At 49.4% G+C, this 20554-nt stretch overlaps 5 non-coding genes across 5 annotated transcripts; all 5 read left to right on the top strand.

Annotated features, from left to right (window-relative positions):
* Positions 1-1401: 1401 nt before the first annotated feature.
* On the top strand, positions 1402-1474 carry Trnaa-agc (transfer RNA alanine (anticodon AGC)). Its single transcript has one exon. It is a non-coding gene; the product is annotated as a tRNA-Ala (tRNA).
* A 3242-nt stretch (positions 1475-4716) lies between these two features.
* Trnaa-agc (transfer RNA alanine (anticodon AGC)) lies at positions 4717-4789 on the top strand. Its single transcript has one exon. It is a non-coding gene; the product is annotated as a tRNA-Ala (tRNA).
* Positions 4790-12603: 7814 nt separating this feature from the next.
* On the top strand, positions 12604-12677 carry Trnaa-agc (transfer RNA alanine (anticodon AGC)). Its single transcript has one exon. It is a non-coding gene; the product is annotated as a tRNA-Ala (tRNA).
* A 3244-nt stretch (positions 12678-15921) lies between these two features.
* Trnaa-agc (transfer RNA alanine (anticodon AGC)) lies at positions 15922-15994 on the top strand. Its single transcript has one exon. It is a non-coding gene; the product is annotated as a tRNA-Ala (tRNA).
* Positions 15995-17498: 1504 nt separating this feature from the next.
* Positions 17499-17572, top strand: Trnaa-agc (transfer RNA alanine (anticodon AGC)). The gene has a single exon. It is a non-coding gene; the product is annotated as a tRNA-Ala (tRNA).
* Positions 17573-20554: the final 2982 nt, after the last annotated feature.

Below are 20554 nucleotides of genomic sequence, written 5' to 3' on the forward strand. Positions count from 1 at the left end.
GGCGAGCGTGCTTTTATTCGTGCGCAGGAAGCACCCTCCTCCCACACCTACACTTAATTTAGGAACGGTACAAATGTTCCCATAAGATTCTCAAGCCTACGTCGGAAAGATCTGCCTTGCGCCGATTTCACGTAAATCCCACTGCACGTTCCCATTCTTTTCGTGCAGTCGGCTGCTACTGGTGTTGCTGGTTGTGACTGCTGATAACAGATGCCGTAGCAATCAATTCATGGAGTGAGTTGTATGTTTTGCGATAGTCTGTCTCTGACAAGGAAGCACAGGTGATATAGGTGCGAACACAGGAAGCTTGCAGCCCCGCGCTGCCTGCAGACACAGAGCAGCCACACTAGAAGAGCGGCCTAAGCCGTAGGCGAAATGTGCTCATACGCTTTGGCGCGACGTCGACCTGTAAATAAGGCTGTCACTAGCGTGAGCGTTGCGTGAAGTCGGAAAAGTCATCTGCATGGGTGATTGCCAAGTTTGGGGAGCGTTTCGTAGTACGATCAGTGCAATGGAGACGCGGAAACTTGTTGTGTCCCAGTGTTTTGCAGTTGGACGACAAGAGTTTTACACAGTAGCAAAGAGCGAGGCACTGAGTTGGCATGAACAATGGAGAGCACAATGGGGCTCGAGATGTGCTTATTACCTCAGGTGCTGTGTGATTGTCGACAAGGAGTGAAATGGACCAATTTGTGACCGCCCTTTCAATTTAAGATGTTCAAAACAGACGGAATTTGCATTCGCAATACCAGAGCATCGAAACTACTTGGAACTCTTGTGTATATGAACGTGTCCGCGCCATTGTATTCTGGTACCTTCGCCGCTACAAACCAACCAACAATCGTGTCAGTGCACATCAGAGTCCCAAAGAATGGAGAATAGCCAGGCTTGGTCGTGTGTGTAGCTGTAGCTCAGTTGGCAGATCGTTCGCTTAGCGTGTGAACGGTCTCGGGTTCAAGCCACGGCTCCTCCGTGTTTTGTGGTCAGTGCATGGTAAGTGTTGGTCGCGGCGAACATAAACGCACGCAAGAACTTGCAAAACCAGCGTCACAGGCTGATATGATGTATACTGTCATAAGGAGAGCAAGATGTAAGTGTGGGGACCGGCTGTTATCGTGGTGTCATCGAGTGCAGATCTGTCTTAGGTATCACGGCTTAACGTCATTGAAGTCTAGAGAAGGGACAACACGTTCGTCTTACTCAGAGCGGTGTCTGAACTCTATTTTCGACGTTATGCGTGCCACATTCATTGTGGCCAACTACGATTCGATACAGAATGCACGAAACCTGAAAGACACCCTCACTGATACATAGAGAGTAGTGTTTGTCTGCGGAATAATGGGGGTGCAAGGGTCTGTGACGTTGATATGACTGTATGTAGCACTACTAGTTATCGGGGTTGTGGGCGTAGCTCAGATGGTAGAGCGCTCGCTTAGCGTGCGAGAGGTACTGGGATCGATACCCAGCGCCTCCAGAATTTTTAACACACCTACATGCGCACCTTGCCATGCAAGTGGAATAATTCCCAACCGGCAGAGGTGTGTAGGCAGATACAAGCGAACGATTAGCATCCACAATTGGCGAGCGTGCTTTTATTCTTGCGCAGGAAGAACCCTCCTCCCACACCTACACTTAATTTAGAAACAGTACAAATGTTCCCATAAGATTCTCAAGCCTACGTCGGAAAGATCTGCCTTGCGCCGATTTCACGTAAATCCCACTGCACGTTCCCATTCTTTGCGTGCAGTCGGCTGCTACTGGTGTTGCTGGTTGTGACTGCTGATAACAGATGCCGTAGCAATCAATTCATGGAGTGAGTTGTATGTTTTGCGATAGTCTGTCTCTGACAAGGAAGCACAGGTGATATAGTTGCGAACACAGGAAGCTTGCAGACCCTCGCTGCCTGCAGACACAGAGCAGCCACACTAGAAGAGCGGCCTAAGCCGTAGGCGAAATGTGCTCATTCGCTTTGGCGCGACGTCGACCTGTAAATAAGGCTGTCACTAGCGTGAGCGTTGCGTGAAGTCGGAAAAGTCATCTGCATGGGCGATTGCCAAGTTTGGGGAGCGTTTCGTAGTGCGATCAGTGCAATGGAGACGCGGAAACTTGTTTTGTCCCAGTGTTTTGCAGTTGGACGACAAGAGTTTTACACAGTAGCAAAGAGCGAGGCACTGAGTTGGCATGAACAATGGAGAGCACAATGGGCCTCGAGATGTGCTTGTTACCTCAGGTGCTGTGTGATTGTCGACAAGGAGTGAAATGGACCAATTTGTGACCGCCCTTTCAATTTAAGATGTTCAAAACAGACGGAATTTGCATTCGCAATACCAGAGCATCGAAACTACTTGGAACTCTTGTGTATATGAACGTGTCCGCGCCATTGTATTCTGGTACCTTCGCCGCTACAAACCAACCAACAATCGTGTCAGTGCACATCAGACTCGCAAAGAATGGAGAATAGCCAGGCTTGGTCGTGTGTGTAGCTGTAGCTCATTTGGCAGATCGTTCGCTTAGCGTGTGAATGGTCTCGGGTTCAAGCCCCCGGCTCCTCCGTGTTTTGTGGTCAGTGCATGGTAAGTGTTGGTCGCGGCGAACATAAACGCACGCAAGAAGTTGCAAAACCAGCGTCACAGACTGATATGATGTATACTGTCATAAGGAGAGCAAGATGTAAGTGTGGGGACCGGCTGTTATCGTGGTGTCATCGAGTGCAGATCTGTCTTAGGTTTCACGGCTTAACGTCATTGAAGTCTAGAGGTGGACAACACGTTCGTCTTACTCAGAGCGGTGTCTGAACTCTATTTTCGACGTTATGGGTGCCACTTTCATTGTGGCCAACTACGATTCGATACAGAATACACGAAACCTGAAAGACACCCTCACTGATACATAGAGAGTAGTGTTTGTCTGCGGAATAATGGGGGTGCAAGGGTCTGTGACGTTGATATGACTGTATGTAGCACTACTAGTTATCGGGGGGGTGGGCGTAGCTCAGATGGTAGAGGGCTCGCTTAGCGTGCGAGAGGTACTGGGATCGATACCCAGCGTCTCCAGAATTTTTAACACACCTACATGCGCACCTTGCCATGCAAGTGGAATAATTCCCAACCGGCAGAGGTGTGTAGGCAGATACAAGCGAACGATTAGCATCCACATGGTAGAGCGCTCGCTTAGCGTGCGAGAGGTACTGGGATCGATACCCAGCGCCTCCAGAATATTTAACACACCTACATACGCACCTGGCCATGCAAGTGGAATAATTCCCAACCGGCAGAGGTGTGTAGGCAGATACAAGCGAACGATTAGCATCCACAATTGGCGAGCGTGCTTTTATTCGTGCGCAGGAAGCACCCTCCTCCCACACCTACACTTAATTTAGGAACGGTACAAATGTTCCCATAAGATTCTCAAGCCTACGTCGGAAAGATCTGCCTTGCGCCGATTTCACGTAAATCCCACTGCACGTTCCCATTCTTTGCGTGCAGTCGGCTGCTACTGGTGTTGCTGGTTGTGACTGCTGATAACAGATGCCGTAGCAATCAATTCATGGAGGAGTTGTATGTTTTGCGATAGTCTGTCTCTGACAAGGAAGCACAGGTGATATAGGTGCGAACACAGGAAGCTTGCAGCCCCGCGCTGCCTGCAGACACAGAGCAGCCACACTAGAAGAGCGGCCTAAGCCGTAGGCGAAATGTGCTATACGCTTTGGCGCGACGTCGACCTGTAAATAAGGCTGTCACTAGCGTGAGCGTTGCGTGAAGTCGGAAAAGTCATCTGCATGGGTGATTGCCAAGTTTGGGGAGCGTTTCGTAGTACGATCAGTGCAATGGAGACGCGGAAACTTGTTGTGTCCCAGTGTTTTGCAGTTGGACGACAAGAGTTTTACACAGTAGCAAAGAGCGAGGCACTGAGTTGGCATGAACAATGGAGAGCACAATGGGGCTCGAGATGTGCTTGTTACCTCAGGTGCTGTGTGATTGTCGACAAGGAGTGAAATGGACCAATTTGTGACCGCCCTTTCAATTTAAGATGTTCAAAACAGACGGAATTTGCATTCGCAATACCAGAGCATCGAAACTACTTGGAACTCTTGTGTATATGAACGTGTCCGCGCCATTGTATTCTGGTACCTTCGCCGCTACAAACCAACCAACAATCGTGTCAGTGCACATCAGACTCGCAAAGAATGGAGAATAGCCAGGCTTGGTCGTGTGTGTAGCTGTAGCTCATTTGGCAGATCGTTCGCTTAGCGTGTGAATGGTCTCGGGTTCAAGCCCCCGGCTCCTCCGTGTTTTGTGGTCAGTGCATGGTAAGTGTTGGTCGCGGCGAACATAAACGCACGCAAGAAGTTGCAAAACCAGCGTCACAGACTGATATGATGTATACTGTCATAAGGAGAGCAAGATGTAAGTGTGGGGACCGGCTGTTATCGTGGTGTCATCGAGTGCAGATCTGTCTTAGGTTTCACGGCTTAACGTCATTGAAGTCTAGAGGTGGACAACACGTTCGTCTTACTCAGAGCGGTGTCTGAACTCTATTTTCGACGTTATGGGTGCCACTTTCATTGTGGCCAACTACGATTCGATACAGAATACACGAAACCTGAAAGACACCCTCACTGATACATAGAGAGTAGTGTTTGTCTGCGGAATAATGGGGGTGCAAGGGTCTGTGACGTTGATATGACTGTATGTAGCACTACTAGTTACCGGGGTTGTGGGCGTAGCTCAGATGGTAGAGCGCTCGCTTAGCGTGCGAGAGGTACTGGGATCGATACCCAGCGCCTCCAGAATTTTTAACACACCTACATGCGCACCTTGCCATGCAAGTGGAATAATTCCCAACCGGCAGAGGTGTGTAGGCAGATACAAGCGAACGATTAGCATCCACAATTGGCGAGCGTGCTTTTATTCGTGCGCAGGAAGCACCCTCCCCCCACACCTACACTTAATTTAGAAACGGTACAAATGTTCCCATAAGATTCTCAAGCCTACGTCGGAAAGATCTGCCTTGCGCCGATTTCACGTAAATCCCACTGCACGTTCCCATTCTTTGCGTGCAGTCGGCTGCTGCTGGTGTTGCTGGTTGTGACTGCTGATAACAGATGCCGTAGCAATCAATTCATGGAGTGAGTTGTATGTTTTGCGATAGTCTGTCTCTGACAAGGAAGCACAGGTGATATAGGTGCGAACACAGGAAGCTTGCAGCCCCTCGCTGCCTGCAGACACAGAGCAGCCACACTAGAAGAGCGGCCTAAGCCGTAGGCGAAATGTGCTCATTCGCTTTGGCGCGACGTCGAACTGTAAATAAGGCTGTCACTAGCGTGAGCGTTGCGTGAAGTCGGAAAAGTCATCTGCATGGGTGATTGCCAAGTTTGGGGAGCGTTTCGTAGTACGATCAGTGCAATGGAGACGCGGAAACTTGTTGTGTCCCAGTGTTTTGCAGTTGGACGACAAGAGTTTTACACAGTAGCAAAGAGCGAGGCACTGAGTTGGCATGAACAATGGAGAGCACAATGGGGCTCGAGGTGTGCTTGTTACCTCAGGTGCTGTGTGATTGTCGACAAGGAGTGAAATGGACCAATTTGTGACCGCCCTTTCAATTTAAGACGTTCAAAACAGACGGAATTTGCATTCGTAATACCAGAGCATCGAAACTACTTGGAACTCTTGTGTATATGAACGCGTCCGCGCCTTTGTATTCTGGTACCTTCGCCGCTACAAACCAACCAACAATCGTGTCCGTGCACATCAGAGTCGCAAAGAATGGAGAATAGCCAGGCTTGGTCGTGTGTGTAGCTGTAGCTCAGTTGGCAGATCGTTCGCTTAGCGTGTGAACGGTCTCGGGTTCAAGCCACGGCTCCTCCGTGTTTTGTGGTCAGTGCATGGTAAGTGTTGGTCGCGGCGAACATATCCGCACGCAAGAACTTGCAAAACCAGCGTCACAGGCTGATATGATGTATACTGTCATAAGGAGAGCAAGATGTAAGTGTGGGGACCGGCTGTTATCGTGGTGTCATCGAGTGCAGATCTGTCTTAGGTATCACGGCTTAACGTCATTGAAGTCTAGAGAAGGGACAACACGTTCGTCTTACTCAGAGCGGTGTCTGAACTCTATTTTTGACGTTATGTGTGCCACTTTCATTGTGGCCAACTACGATTAGATACAGAATGCACGAAACCTGAAAGACACCCTCACTGATACATAGAGAGCAGTGTTTGTCTGCGGAATAATGGGGGTGCAAGGGTCTGTGACGTTGATATGACTGTATGTAGCACTACTAGTTATCGGGGGGTGGGCGTAGCTCACATGGTAGAGCGCTCGCTTAGCGTGCGAGAGATACTGGGATCGATACCCAGCGCCTCCAGAATTTTTAACACACCTACATGCGCACCTTGCCATGCAAGTGGAATAATTCCCAACCGGCAGAGGTGTGTAGGCAGATACAAGCGAACGATTAGCATCCACAATTGGCGAGCGTGCTTTTATTCGTGCGCAGGAAGCACCCTCCTCCCACACCTACAGTTAATTTAGAAACAGTACAAATGTTCCCATAAGATTCTCAAGCCTACGTCGGAAAGATCTGCCTTGCGCCGATTTCACGTAAATCCCACTGCACGTTCCCATTCTTTGCGTGCAGTCGGCTGCTACTGGTGTTGCTGGTTGTGACTGCTGATAACAGATGCCGTAGCAATCAATTCATGGAGTGAGTTGTATGTTTTGCGATAGTCTGTCTCTGACAAGGAAGCACAAGTGATATAGGTGCGAACACAGGAAGCTTGCAGCCCCTCGCTGCCTGCAGACACAGAGCAGCCACACCTAAGAGCGGCCTAAGCCGTAGGCGAAATGTGCTCATTCGCTTTGGCGCGACGTCGAACTGTAAATAAGGCTGTCACTAGCGTGAGCGTCGTGCAAAGTCGGAAAAGTCATCTGCATGGGTGATTGCCAAGTTTGCGGAGCGGTTCGTAGTACGATCAGTGCAATGGAGACGCGGAAACTTGTTGTGTCCCAGTGTTTTGCAGTTGCACGACAAGAGTTTTACACAGTAGCAAAGAGCGAGGCACTGAGTTGGCATGAACAATGGAGAGCACAATGGGGCTCGAGATGTGCTTGTTACCTCAGGTGCTGTGTGATTGTCGACAAGGAGTGAAATGGACCAATTTGTGACCGCCCTTTCAATTTAAGGTGTTCAAAACAGACGGAATTTGCATTCGCAATACCAGAGCATCGAAACTACTTGGAACACTTGTGTATATGAACGTGTCCGCGCCATTGTATTCTGGTACCTTCGCCGCTACAAACCAACAAACAATCGTTCAGTGCACATCAGACTCGCAAAGAATGAGAATAGCCAGGCTTGGTCGTGTGTGTAGCTGTAGCTCATTTGGTAGATCGTTCGCTTAGCGTGTGAACGGTCTCGGGTTCAAGCCCCGGCTCCTCCGTGTTTTGTGGTCAGTGCATGGTAAGTGTTGGTCGCGGCGAACATAAACGCACGCAAGAAGTTGCAAAACCAGCGTCACAGACTGATATGATGTATACTGTCATAAGGAGAGCAAGATGTAAGTGTGGGGACCGGCTGTTATGGTGGTGTCATCGAGTGCAGATCTGTCTTAGGTATCACGGCTTAACGTCATTGAAGTCTAGAGAAGGGACAACACGTTCGTCTTACTCAGAGCGGTGTCTGAACTCTATTTTCGACGTTATGCGTGGCACATTCATTGTGGCCAACTACGATTCGATACAGAATGCACGAAACCTGAAAGACACCCTCACTGATACATAGAGAGTAGTGTTTGTCTGCGGAATAATGGGAGTGCAAGGGTCTGTGACGTTGATATGACTGTATGTAGCACTACTAGTTATCGGGGCGTGGGCGTAGCTCAGATGGTAGAGCTCTCGCTTAGCGTGCGAGAGGTAATGGGATCGATACCCAGCGCCTCCAGAATTTTTAACACACCTACATGCGCACCTTGCCATGCAAGTGGAATAATTCCCAACCGGCAGAGTTGTGTAGGCAGATACAAGCGAACGATTAGCATCCACAATTGGCGAGCGTGCTTTTATTCGTGCGCAGGAAGCACCCTCCTCCCACACCTACACTTAATTTAGAAACAGTACAAATGTTCCCATAAGATTCTCAAGCCTACGTCGGAAAGATCTGCCTTGCGCCGATTTCACGTAAATCCCACTGCACGTTCCCATTCTTTGCGTGCAGTCGGCTGCTACTGGTGTTGCTGGTTGTGACTGCTGATAACAGATGCCGTAGCAATCAATTCATGGAGTGAGTTGTATGTTTTGCGATAGTCTGTCTCTGACAAGGAAGCACAAGTGATATAGGTGCGAACACAGGAAGCTTGCAGCGCCTCGCTGCCTGCGGACACAGAGCAGCCACACTGGAAGAGCGGCCTAAGCCGTAGGCGAAATGTGCTCATTCGCTTTGGCGCGACGTCGAACTGTAAATAAGGCTGTCACTAGCGTGAGCGTTGCGTGAAGTCGGAAAAGTCATCTGCATGGGTGATTGCCAAGTTTGGGGAGCGTTTCGTAGTACGATCAGTGCAATGGAGACGCGGAAACTTGTTGTGTCCCAGTGTTTTGCAGTTGGACGACAAGAGTTTTACACAGTAGCAAAGAGCGAGGCACTGAGTTGGCATGAACAATGGAGAGCACAATTGGGCTCGAGATGTGCTTGTTACCTCAGGTGCTGTGTGATTGTCGACAAGGAGTGAAATGGACCAACTTGTACCGCCCTTTCAATTTAAGACGTTCAAAACAGACGGAATTTGCATTCGTAATACCAGAGCATCGAAACTACTTGGAACTCTTGTGTATATGAACGTGTCCGCGCCTTTGTATTCTGGTACCTTCGCCGCTACAAACCAACCAACCACCGTGTCCGTGCACATCAGAGTCGCAAAGAATGGAGAATAGCCAGGCTTGGTCGTGTGTGTAGCTGTAGCTCAGTTGGCAGATCGTTCGCTTAGCGTGTGAACGGTCTCGGGTTCAAGCCCCGGCTCCTCCGTGTTTTGTGGTCAGTGCATGGTAAGTTTTGGTCGCGGCGAACATAAACGCACGCAAGAAGTTGCAAAACCAGCGTCGCAGACTGATATGATGTATACTGTCATAAGGAGAGCAAGATGTAAGTGTGGGGACCGGCTGTTATCGTGGTGTCATCGAGTGCAGATCTGTCTTAGGTATCACGGCTTAACGTCATTGAAGTCTAGAGAAGGGACAACACGTTCGTCTTACTCAGAGCGGTGTCTGAACTCTATTTTCGACGTTATGGGTGCCACTTTCATTGTGGCCAACTACGATTCGATACAGAATGCACGAAACCTGAAAGACACCCTCACTGATACATAGAGAGTAGTGTTTGTCTGCGGAATAATGGGAGTGCAAGGGTCTGTGACGTTGATATGACTGTATGTAGCACTACTAGTTATCGGGGGGTGGGCGTAGCTCAGATGGTACAGCGCTCGCTTAGCGTGCGAGAGGTACTGGGATCGATACCCAGCGCCTCCAGAATTTTTATCACACCTACATGCGCACCTTGCCATGCAAGTGGAATAATTCCCAACCGGCAGAGGTGTGTAGGCAGATACAAGCGAACGATTAGCATCCACAATTGGCGATCGTGCTTTTATTTGTGCGCCGGAAGCAACCTCCTCCCACACCTACACTTAATTTAGAAACAGTACAAATGTTCCCATAAGATTCTCAAGCCTACGTCGGAAAGATCTGCCTTGCGCCGACTTCACGTAAATCCCACTGCACGTTCCCATTCTTTGCGTGCAGTCGGCTGCTACTGGTGTTGCTGGTTGTGACTGCTGATAACAGATGCCGTAGCAATCAATTCATGGAGTGAGTTGTATGTTTTGCGATAGTCTGTCTCTGACAAGGAAGCACAGGTGATATAGGTGCGAACACAGGAAGCTTGCAGCCCCGCGCTGCCTGCAGACACAGAGCAGCCACACTAGAAGAGCGGCCTAAGCCGTAGGCGAAATGTGCTCATACGCTTTGGCGCGACGTCGACCTGTAAATAAGGCTGTCACTAGCGTGAGCGTTGCGTGAAGTCGGAAAAGTCATGTGCATGGGTGATTGCCAAGTTTGGGGAGCGTTTCGTAGTACGATCAGTGCAATGGAGACGCGGAAACTTGTTGTGTCCCAGTGTTTTGCAGTTGGACGACAAGAGTTTTACACAGTAGCAAAGAGCGAGGCACTGAGTTGGCATGAACAATGGAGAGCACAGTGGGGCTCGAGATGTGCTTGTTACCTCAGGTGCTGTGTGATTGTCGACAAGGAGTGAAATGGACCAATTTGTGACCGCCCTTTCAATTTAAGATGTTCAAAACAGACGGAATTTGCATTCGCAATACCAGAGCATCGAAACTACTTGGAACTCTTGTGTATATGAACGTGTCCGCGCCATTGTATTCTGGTACCTTCGCCGCTACAAACCAACCAACAATCGTGTCAGTGCACATCAGACTCGCAAAGAATGGAGAATAGCCAGGCTTGGTCGTGTGTGTAGCTGTAGCTCATTTGGCAGATCGTTCGCTTAGCGTGTGAATGGTCTCGGGTTCAAGCCCCCGGCTCCTCCGTGTTTTGTGGTCAGTGCATGGTAAGTGTTGGTCGCGGCGAACATAAACGCACGCAAGAAGTTGCAAAACCAGCGTCACAGACTGATATGATGTATACTGTCATAAGGAGAGCAAGATGTAAGTGTGGGGACCGGCTGTTATCGTGGTGTCATCGAGTGCAGATCTGTCTTAGGTATCACGGCTTAACGTCATTGAAGTCTAGAGAAGGGACAACACGTTCGTCTTACTCAGAGCGGTGTCTGAACTCTATTTTCGACGTTATGCGTGCCACATTCATTGTGGCCAACTACGATTCGATACAGAATGCACGAAACCTGAAAGACACCCTCACTGATACATAGAGAGTAGTGTTTGTCTGCGGAATAATGGGGGTGCAAGGGTCTGTGACGTTGATATGACTGTATGTAGCACTACTAGTTATCGGGGTTGTGGGCGTAGCTCAGATGTTAGAGCGCTCGCTTAGCGTGCGAGAGGTACTGGGATCGATACCCAGCGCCTCCAGAATTTTTAACACACCTACATGCGCACCTTGCCATGCAAGTGGAATAATTCCCAACCGGCAGAGGTGTGTAGGCAGATACAAGCGAACGATTAGCATCCACAATTGGCGAGCGTGCTTTTATTCGTGCGCAGGAAGCACCCTCCCCCCACACCTACACTTAATTTAGAAACGGTACAAATGTTCCCATAAGATTCTCAAGCCTACGTCGGAAAGATCTGCCTTGCGCCGATTTCACGTAAATCCCACTGCACGTTCCCATTCTTTGCGTGCAGTCGGCTGCTACTGGTGTTGCTGGTTGTGACTGCTGATAACAGATGCCGTAGCAATCAATTCATGGAGTGAGTTGTATGTTTTGCGATAGTCTGTCTCTGACAAGGAAGCACAGGTGATATAGGTGCGAACACAGGAAGCTTGCAGCCCCTCTCTGCCTGCAGGCACAGAGCAGCCACACTAGAAGAGCGGCCTAAGCCGTAGGCGAAATGTGCTCATTCGATTTGGCGCGACGTCGAACTGTAAATAAGGCTGTCACTAGCGTGAGCGTCGTGTAAAGTCGGAAAAGTCATCTGCATGGATGATTGCCAAGTTTGGGGAGCGTTTCGTAGTACGATCAGTGCAATGGAGACGCGGAAACTTGTTGTGTCCCAGTGTTTTGCAGTTGGACGACAAGAGATTTACACAGTAGCAAAGAGCGAGGCACTGAGTTGGCATGAACAATGGAGAGCACAATGGGGCTCGAGATGTGCTTGTTACCTCAGGTGCTGTGTGATTGTCGACAAGGAGTGAAATGGACCAATTTGTGACCGCCCTTTCAATTTAAGACGTTCAAAACAGACGGAATTTGCATTCGTAATACCAGAGCATCGAAACTACTTGGAACTCTTGTGTATATGAACGTGTCCGCGCCTTTGTATTCTGGTACCTTCGCCGCTACAAACCAACCAACCATCGTGTCCGTGCACATCAGAGTCGCAAAGATTGGAGAATAGCCAGGTTTGGTCGTGTGTGTAGCTGTAGCTCAGTTGGCAGATCGTTCGCTTAGCGTGTGAACGGTCTTGGGTTCAAGCCCCGACTCCTCCATGTTTTGTGGTCAGTGCATGGTAAGTGTTGGTCGCGGCGAACATAAACGCACGCAAGAAGTTGCAAAACCAGCGTCACAGACTGATATGATGTATACTGTCATAAGGAGAGCAAGATGTAAGTGTGGGGACCGGCTGTTATCGTGGTGTCATCAAGTGCAGATCTGTCTTAGGTATCACGGCTCAACGTCATTGAAGTCTAGAGGTGGACAACACGTTCGTCTTACTCAGAGCGGTGTCTGAACTCTATTTTCGACGTTATGGGTGCCACTTTCATTGTGGCCAACTACGATTCGATACAGAATGCACGAAACCTGAAAGACACCCTCACTGATACATAGAGAGTAGTGTTTGTCTGTGGAATAATGGGAGTGCAAGGGTCTGTGACGTTGATATGACTGTATGTAGCACTACTAGTTATCTGGGAGGTGGGCGTAGCTCAGATGGTAGAGCGCTCGCTTAGCGTGCGAGAGGTACTGGGATCGATACCCAGCGCCTCCAGAATTTTTAACACACCTACATGCGCACCTTGCCATGCAAGTGGAATAATTCCCAACCGGCAGAGGTGTGTAGGCAGATACAAGCGAACGATTAGCATCCACAACTGGCGAGCGTGCTTTTATTCTTGCGCAGGAAGAACCCTCCTCCCACACCTACACTTAATTTAGAAACAGTACAAATGTTCCCATAAGATTCTCAAGCCTACGTCGGAAAGATCTGCCTTGCGCCGATTTCACGTAAATCCCACTGCACGTTCCCATTCTTTGCGTGCAGTCGGCTGCTACTGGTGTTGCTGGTTGTGACTGCTGATAACAGATGCCGTAGCAATCAATTCATGGAGTGAGTTGTATGTTTTGCGATAGTCTGTCTCTGACAAGGAAGCACAGGTGATATAGTTGCGAACACAGGAAGCTTGCAGACCCTCGCTGCCTGCAGACACAGAGCAGCCACACTAGAAGAGCGGCCTAAGCCGTAGGCGAAATGTGCTCATTCGCTTTGGCGCGACGTCGACCTGTAAATAAGGCTGTCACTAGCGTGAGCGTTGCGTGAAGTCGGAAAAGTCATCTGCATGGGCGATTGCCAAGTTTGGGGAGCGTTTCGTAGTGCGATCAGTGCAATGGAGACGCGGAAACTTGTTGTGTCCCAGTGTTTTGCAGTTGGACGACAAGAGTTTTACACAGTAGCAAAGAGCGAGGCACTGAGTTGGCATTAACAATGGAGAGCACAATGGGCCTCGAGATGTGCTTGTTACCTCAGGTGCTGTGTGATTGTCGACAAGGAGTGAAATGGACCAATTTGTGACCGCCCTTTCAATTTAAGATGTTCAAAACAGACGGAATTTGCATTCGCAATACCAGAGCATCGAAACTACTTGGAACTCTTGTGTATATGAACGTGTCCGCGCCATTGTATTCTGGTGCCTTCGCCGCTACAAACCAACCAACAATCGTGTCAGTGCACATCAGACTCGCAAAGAATGGAGAATAGCCAGGCTTGGTCGTGTGTGTAGCTGTAGCTCATTTGGCAGATCGTTCGCTTAGCGTGTGAACGGTCTCGGGTTCAAGCCCCGGCTCCTCCATGTTTTGTGGTCAGTGCATGGTAAGTGTTGGTCGCGGCGAACATAAACGCACGCAAGAAGTTGCAAAACCAGCGTCACAGACTGATATGATGTATACTGTCATAAGGAGAGCAAGATGTAAGTGTGGGGACCGGCTGTTATCGTGGTGTCATCGAGTGCAGATCTGTCTTAGGTTTCACGGCTTAACGTCATTGAAGTCTAGAGGTGGACAACACGTTCGTCTTACTCAGCGCGGTGTCTGAACTCTATTTTCGACGTTATGGGTGCCACTTTCATTGTGGCCAACTACGATTCGATACAGAATACACGAAACCTGAAAGACACCCTCACTGATACATAGAGAGTAGTGTTTGTCTGCGGAATAATGGGGGTGCAAGGGTCTGTGACGTTGATATGACTGTATGTAGCACTACTAGTTATCGGGGGGGTGGGCGTAGCTCAGATGGTAGAGGGCTCGCTTAGCGTGCGAGAGGTACTGGGATCGATACCCAGCGTCTCCAGAATTTTTAACACACCTACATGCGCACCTTGCCATGCAAGTGGAATAATTCCCAACCGGCAGAGGTGTGTAGGCAGATACAAGCGAACGATTAGCATCCACATGGTAGAGCGCTCGCTTAGCGTGCGAGAGGTACTGGGATCGATACCCAGCGCCTCCAGAATTTTTAACACACCTACATACGCACCTGGCCATGCAAGTGGAATAATTCCCAACCGGCAGAGGTGTGTAGGCAGATACAAGCGAACGATTAGCATCCACAATTGGCGAGCGTGCTTTTATTCGTGCGCAGGAAGCACCCTCCTCCCACACCTACACTTAATTTAGGAACGGTACAAATGTTCCCATAAGATTCTCAAGCCTACGTCGGAAAGATCTGCCTTGCGCCGATTTCACGTAAATCCCACTGCACGTTCCCATTCTTTGCGTGCAGTCGGCTGCTACTGGTGTTGCTGGTTGTGACTGCTGATAACAGATGCCGTAGCAATCAATTCATGGAGTGAGTTGTATGTTTTGCGATAGTCTGTCTCTGACAAGGAAGCACAGGTGATATAGGTGCGAACACAGGAAGCTTGCAGCCCCGCGCTGCCTGCAGACACAGAGCAGCCACACTAGAAGAGCGGCCTAAGCCGTAGGCGAAATGTGCTCATACGCTTTGGCGCGACGTCGACCTGTAAATAAGGCTGTCACTAGCGTGAGCGTTGCGTGAAGTCGGAAAAGTCATCTGCATGGGTGATTGCCAAGTTTGGGGAGCGTTTCGTAGTACGATCAGTGCAATGGAGACGCGGAAACTTGTTGTGTCCCAGTGTTTTGCAGTTGGACGACAAGAGTTTTACACAGTAGCAAAGAGCGAGGCACTGAGTTGGCATGAACAATGGAGAGCACAATGGGGCTCGAGATGTGCTTGTTACCTCAGGTGCTGTGTGATTGTCGACAAGGAGTGAAATGGACCAATTTGTGACCGCCCTTTCAATTTAAGATGTTCAAAACAGACGGAATTTGCATTCGCAATACCAGAGCATCGAAACTACTTGGAACTCTTGTGTATATGAACGTGTCCGCGCCATTGTATTCTGGTACCTTCGCCGCTACAAACCAACCAACAATCGTGTCAGTGCACATCAGACTCGCAAAGAATGGAGAATAGCCAGGCTTGGTCGTGTGTGTAGCTGTAGCTCATTTGGCAGATCGTTCGCTTAGCGTGTGAATGGTCTCGGGTTCAAGCCCCCGGCTCCTCCGTGTTTTGTGGTCAGTGCATGGTAAGTGTTGGTCGCGGCGAACATAAACGCACGCAAGAAGTTGCAAAACCAGCGTCACAGACTGATATGATGTATACTGTCATAAGGAGAGCAAGATGTAAGTGTGGGGACCGGCTGTTATCGTGGTGTCATCGAGTGCAGATCTGTCTTAGGTATCACGGCTTAACGTCATTGAAGTCTAGAGAAGGGACAACACGTTCGTCTTACTCAGAGCGGTGTCTGAACTCTATTTTCGACGTTATGCGTGCCACATTCATTGTGGCCAACTACGATTCGATACAGAATGCACGAAACCTGAAAGACACCCTCACTGATACATAGAGAGTAGTGTTTGTCTGCGGAATAATGGGGGTGCAAGGGTCTGTGACGTTGATATGACTGTATATAGCACTACTAGTTACCGGGGTTGTGGGCGTAGCTCAGATGGTAGAGCGCTCGCTTAGCGTGCGAGAGGTACTGGGATCGATACCCAGCGCCTCCAGAATTTTTAACACACCTACATGCGCACCTTGCCATGCAAGTGGAATAATTCCCAACCGGCAGAGGTGTGTAGGCAGATACAAGCGAACGATTAGCATCCACAATTGGCGAGCGTGCTTTTATTCGTGCGCAGGAAGCACCCTCCCCCCACACCTACACTTAATTTAGAAACGGTACAAATGTTCCCATAAGATTCTCAAGCCTACGTCGGAAAGATCTGCCTTGCGCCGATTTCACGTAAATCCCACTGCACGTTCCCATTCTTTGCGTGCAGTCGGCTGCTGCTGGTGTTGCTGGTTGTGACTGCTGATAACAGATGCCGTAGCAATCAATTCATGGAGTGAGTTGTATGTTTTGCGATAGTCTGTCTCTGACAAGGAAGCACAGGTGATATAGGTGCGAACACAGGAAGCTTGCAGCCCCTCGCTGCCTGCAGACACAGAGCAGCCACACTAGAAGAGCGGCCTAAGCCGTAGGCGAAATGTGCTCATTCGCTTTGGCGCGACGTCGAACTGTAAATAAGGCTGTCACTAGCGTGAGCGTTGCGTGAAGTCGGAAAAGTCATCTGCATGGGTGATTGCCAAGTTTGGGGAGCGTTTCGTAGTACGATCAGTGCAATGGAGACGCGGAAACTTGTTGTGTCCCAGTGTTTTGCAGTTGGACGACAAGAGTTTTACACAGTAGCAAAGAGCGAGGCACTGAGTTGGCATGAACAATGGAGAGCACAATGGGGCTCGAGGTGTGCTTGTTACCTCAGGTGCTGTGTGATTGTCGACAAGGAGTGAAATGGACCAATTTGTGACCGCCCTTTCAATTTAAGACGTTCAAAACAGACGGAATTTGCATTCGTAATACCAGAGCATCGAAACTACTTGGAACTCTTGTGTATATGAACGTGTCCGCGCCTTTGTATTCTGGTACCTTCGCCGCTACAAACCAACCAACAATCGTGTCCGTGCACATCAGAGTCGCAAAGAATGGAGAATAGCCAGGCTTGGTCGTGTGTGTAGCTGTAGCTCAGTTGGCAGATCGTTCGCTTAGCGTGTGAACGGTCTCGGGTTCAAGCCACGGCTCCTCCGTGTTTTGTGGTCAGTGCATAGTAAGTGTTGGTCGCGGCGAACATAAACGCACGCAAGAACTTGCAAAACCAGCGTCACAGACTGATATGATGTATACTGTCATAAGGAGAGCAAGATGTAAGTGTGGGGACCGGCTGTTATCGTGGTGTCATCGAGTGCAGATCTGTCTTAGGTATCACGGCTTAACGTCATTGAAGTCTAGAGAAGGGACAACACGTTCGTCTTACTCAGAGCGGTGTCTGAACTCTATTTTTGACGTTATGCGTGCCACTTTCATTGTGGCCAACTACGATTCGATACAGAATGCACGAAACCTGAAAGACACCCTCACTGATACATAGAGAGCAGTGTTTGTCTGCGGAATAATGGGGGTGCAAGGGTCTGTGACGTTGATATGACTGTATGTAGCACTACTAGTTATCGGGGGGTGGGCGTAGCTCAGATGGTAGAGCGCTCGCTTAGCGTGCGAGAGATACTGGGATCGATACCCAGCGCCTCCAGAATTTTTAACACACCTACATGCGCACCTTGCCATGCAAGTGGAATAATTCCCAACCGGCAGAGGTGTGTAGGCAGATACAAGCGAACGATTAGCATCCACAATTGGCGAGCGTGCTTTTATTCGTGCGCAGGAAGCACCCTCCTCCCACACCTACAGTTAATTTAGAAACAGTACAAATGTTCCCATAAGATTCTCAAGCCTACGTCGGAAAGATCTGCCTTGCGCCGATTTCACGTAAATCCCACTGCACGTTCCCATTCTTTGCGTGCAGTCGGCTGCTACTGGTGTTGCTGGTTGTGACTGCTGATAACAGATGCCGTAGCAATCAATTCATGGAGTGAGTTGTATGTTTTGCGATAGTCTGTCTCTGACAAGGAAGCACAAGTGATATAGGTGCGAACACAGGAAGCTTGCAGCCCCTCGCTGCCTGCAGACACAGAGCAGCCACACTAGAAGAGCGGCCTAAGCCGTAGGCGAAATGTGCTCATTCGCTTTGGCGCGACGTCGAACTGTGAATAAGGCTGTCACTAGCGTGAGCGTCGTGCAAAGTCGGAAAAGTCATCTGCATGGGTGATTGCCAAGTTTGCGGAGCGTTTCGTAGTACGATCAGTGCAATGGAGACGCGGAAACTTGTTGTGTCCCAGTGTTTTGCAGTTGCCCGACAAGAGTTTTACACAGTAGCAAAGAGCGAGGCACTGAGTTGGCATGAACAATGGAGAGCACAATGGGGCTCGAGATGTGCTTGTTACCTCAGGTGCTGTGTGATTGTCGACAAGGAGTGAAATGGACCAATTTGTGACCGCCCTTTCAATTTAAGGTGTTCAAAACAGACGGAATTTGCATTCGCAATACCAGAGCATCGAAACTACTTGGAACACTTGTGTATATGAACGTGTCCGCGCCATTGTATTCTGGTACCTTCGCCGCTACAAACCAACAAACAATCGTTCAGTGCACATCAGACTCGCAAAGAATGAGAATAGCCAGGCTTGGTCGTGTGTGTAGCTGTAGCTCATTTGGTAGATCGTTCGCTTAGCGTGTGAACGGTCTCGGGTTCAAGCCCCGGCTCCTCCGTGTTTTGTGGTCAGTGCATGGTAAGTGTTGGTCGCGGCGAACATAAACGCACGCAAGAAGTTGCAAAACCAGCGTCACAGACTGATATGATGTATACTGTCATAAGGAGAGCAAGATGTAAGTGTGGGGACCGGCTGTTATCGTGGTGTCATCGAGTGCAGATCTGTCTTAGGTATCACGGCTTAACGTCATTGAAGTCTAGAGAAGGGACCACACGTTCGTCTTACTCAGAGCGGTGTCAGAACTCTATTTTCGACGTTATGCGTGCCACATTCATTGTGGCCAACTACGATTCGGTACAGAATGCACGAAACCTGAAAGACACCCTCACTGATACATAGAGAGTAGTGTTTGTCTGCGGAATAATGGGAGTGCAAGGGTCTGTGACGTTGATATGACTGTATGTAGCACTACTAGTTATCGGGGGGTGGGCGTAGCTCAGATGGTAGAGCTCTCGCTTAGCGTGCGAGAGGTAATGGGATCGATACCCAGCGCCTCCAGAATTTTTAACACACCTACATGCGCACCTTGCCATGCAAGTGGAATAATTCCCAACCGGCAGAGTTGTGTAGGCAGATACAAGCGAACGATTAGCATCCACAATTGGCGAGCGTGCTTTTATTCGTGCGCAGGAAGCACCCTCCTCCCACACCTACACTTAATTTAGAAACAGTACAAATGTTCCCATAAGATTCTCAAGCCTACGTCGGAAAGATCTGCCTTGCGCCGATTTCACGTAAATCCCACTGCACGTTCCCATTCTTTGCGTGCAGTCGGCTGCTACTGGTGTTGCTGGTTGTGACTGCTGATAACAGATGCCGTAGCAATCAATTCATGGAGTGAGTTGTATGTTTTGCGATAGTCTGTCTCTGACAAGGAAGCACAGGTGATATAGGTGCGAACACAGGAAGCTTGCAGCCCCTCGCTGCCTGCAGACACAGAGCAGCCACACTAGAAGAGCGGCCTAAGCCGTAGGCGAAATGTGCTCATTCGCTTTGGCGCGACGTCGAACTGTAAATAAGGCTGTCACTAGCGTGAGCGTCGTGTAAAGTCGGAAAAGTCATCTGCATGGGTGATTGCCAAGTTTGGGGAGCGTTTCGTAGTACGATCAGTGCAGTGGAGACGCGGAAACTTGTTGTGTCCCAGTGTTTTGCAGTTGGACGACAAGAGTTTTACACAGTAGCAAAGAGCGAGGCACTGAGTTGGCATGAACAATGGAGAGCACAATGGGGCTCGAGATGTGCTTGTTACCTCAGGTGCTGTGTGATTGTCGACAAGGAGTGAAATGGACCAATTTGTGACCGCCCTTTCAATTGAAGACGTTAAAAACAGACGGAATTTGCATTCGTAATACCACAGCATCGAAACTACTTGGGACTCTTGTGTATATGAACGTGTCCGCGCCTTTGTATTCTGGTACCTTCGCCGCTACAAACCAACCAACCATCGTGTCCGTGCACATCAGAGTCGCAAAGAATGGAGAATAGCCAGGCTTGGTCGTGTGTGTAGCTGTAGCTCAGTTGGTAGATCGTTCGCTTAGCGTGTGAACGGTCTCGGGTTCAAGCCCCGGCTCCTCCGTGTTTTGTGGTCAGTGCATGGTAAGTGTTGGTCGCGGCGAACATAAACGCACGCAAGAAGTTGCAAAACCAGCGTCACAGACTGATATGATGTATACTGTCATAAGGAGAGCAAGATGTAAGTGTGGGGACCGGCTGTTATCGTGGTGTCATCGAGTGCAGATCTGTCTTAGGTATCACGGCTTAACGTCATTGAAGTCTAGAGAAGGGACAGCACGTTCGTCTTACTCAGAGCGGTTTCTGAACTCTATTTTCGACGTTATGCGTGCCACATTCATTGTGGAAAACTACGATTCGATACAGAATGCACGAAACCTGAAAGACACCCT

Source organism: Schistocerca gregaria, unplaced genomic scaffold, assembly GCF_023897955.1.
Source record: "Schistocerca gregaria isolate iqSchGreg1 unplaced genomic scaffold, iqSchGreg1.2 ptg000156l, whole genome shotgun sequence".
NCBI classification, from domain to species: Eukaryota; Metazoa; Arthropoda; class Insecta; order Orthoptera; family Acrididae; genus Schistocerca; species Schistocerca gregaria.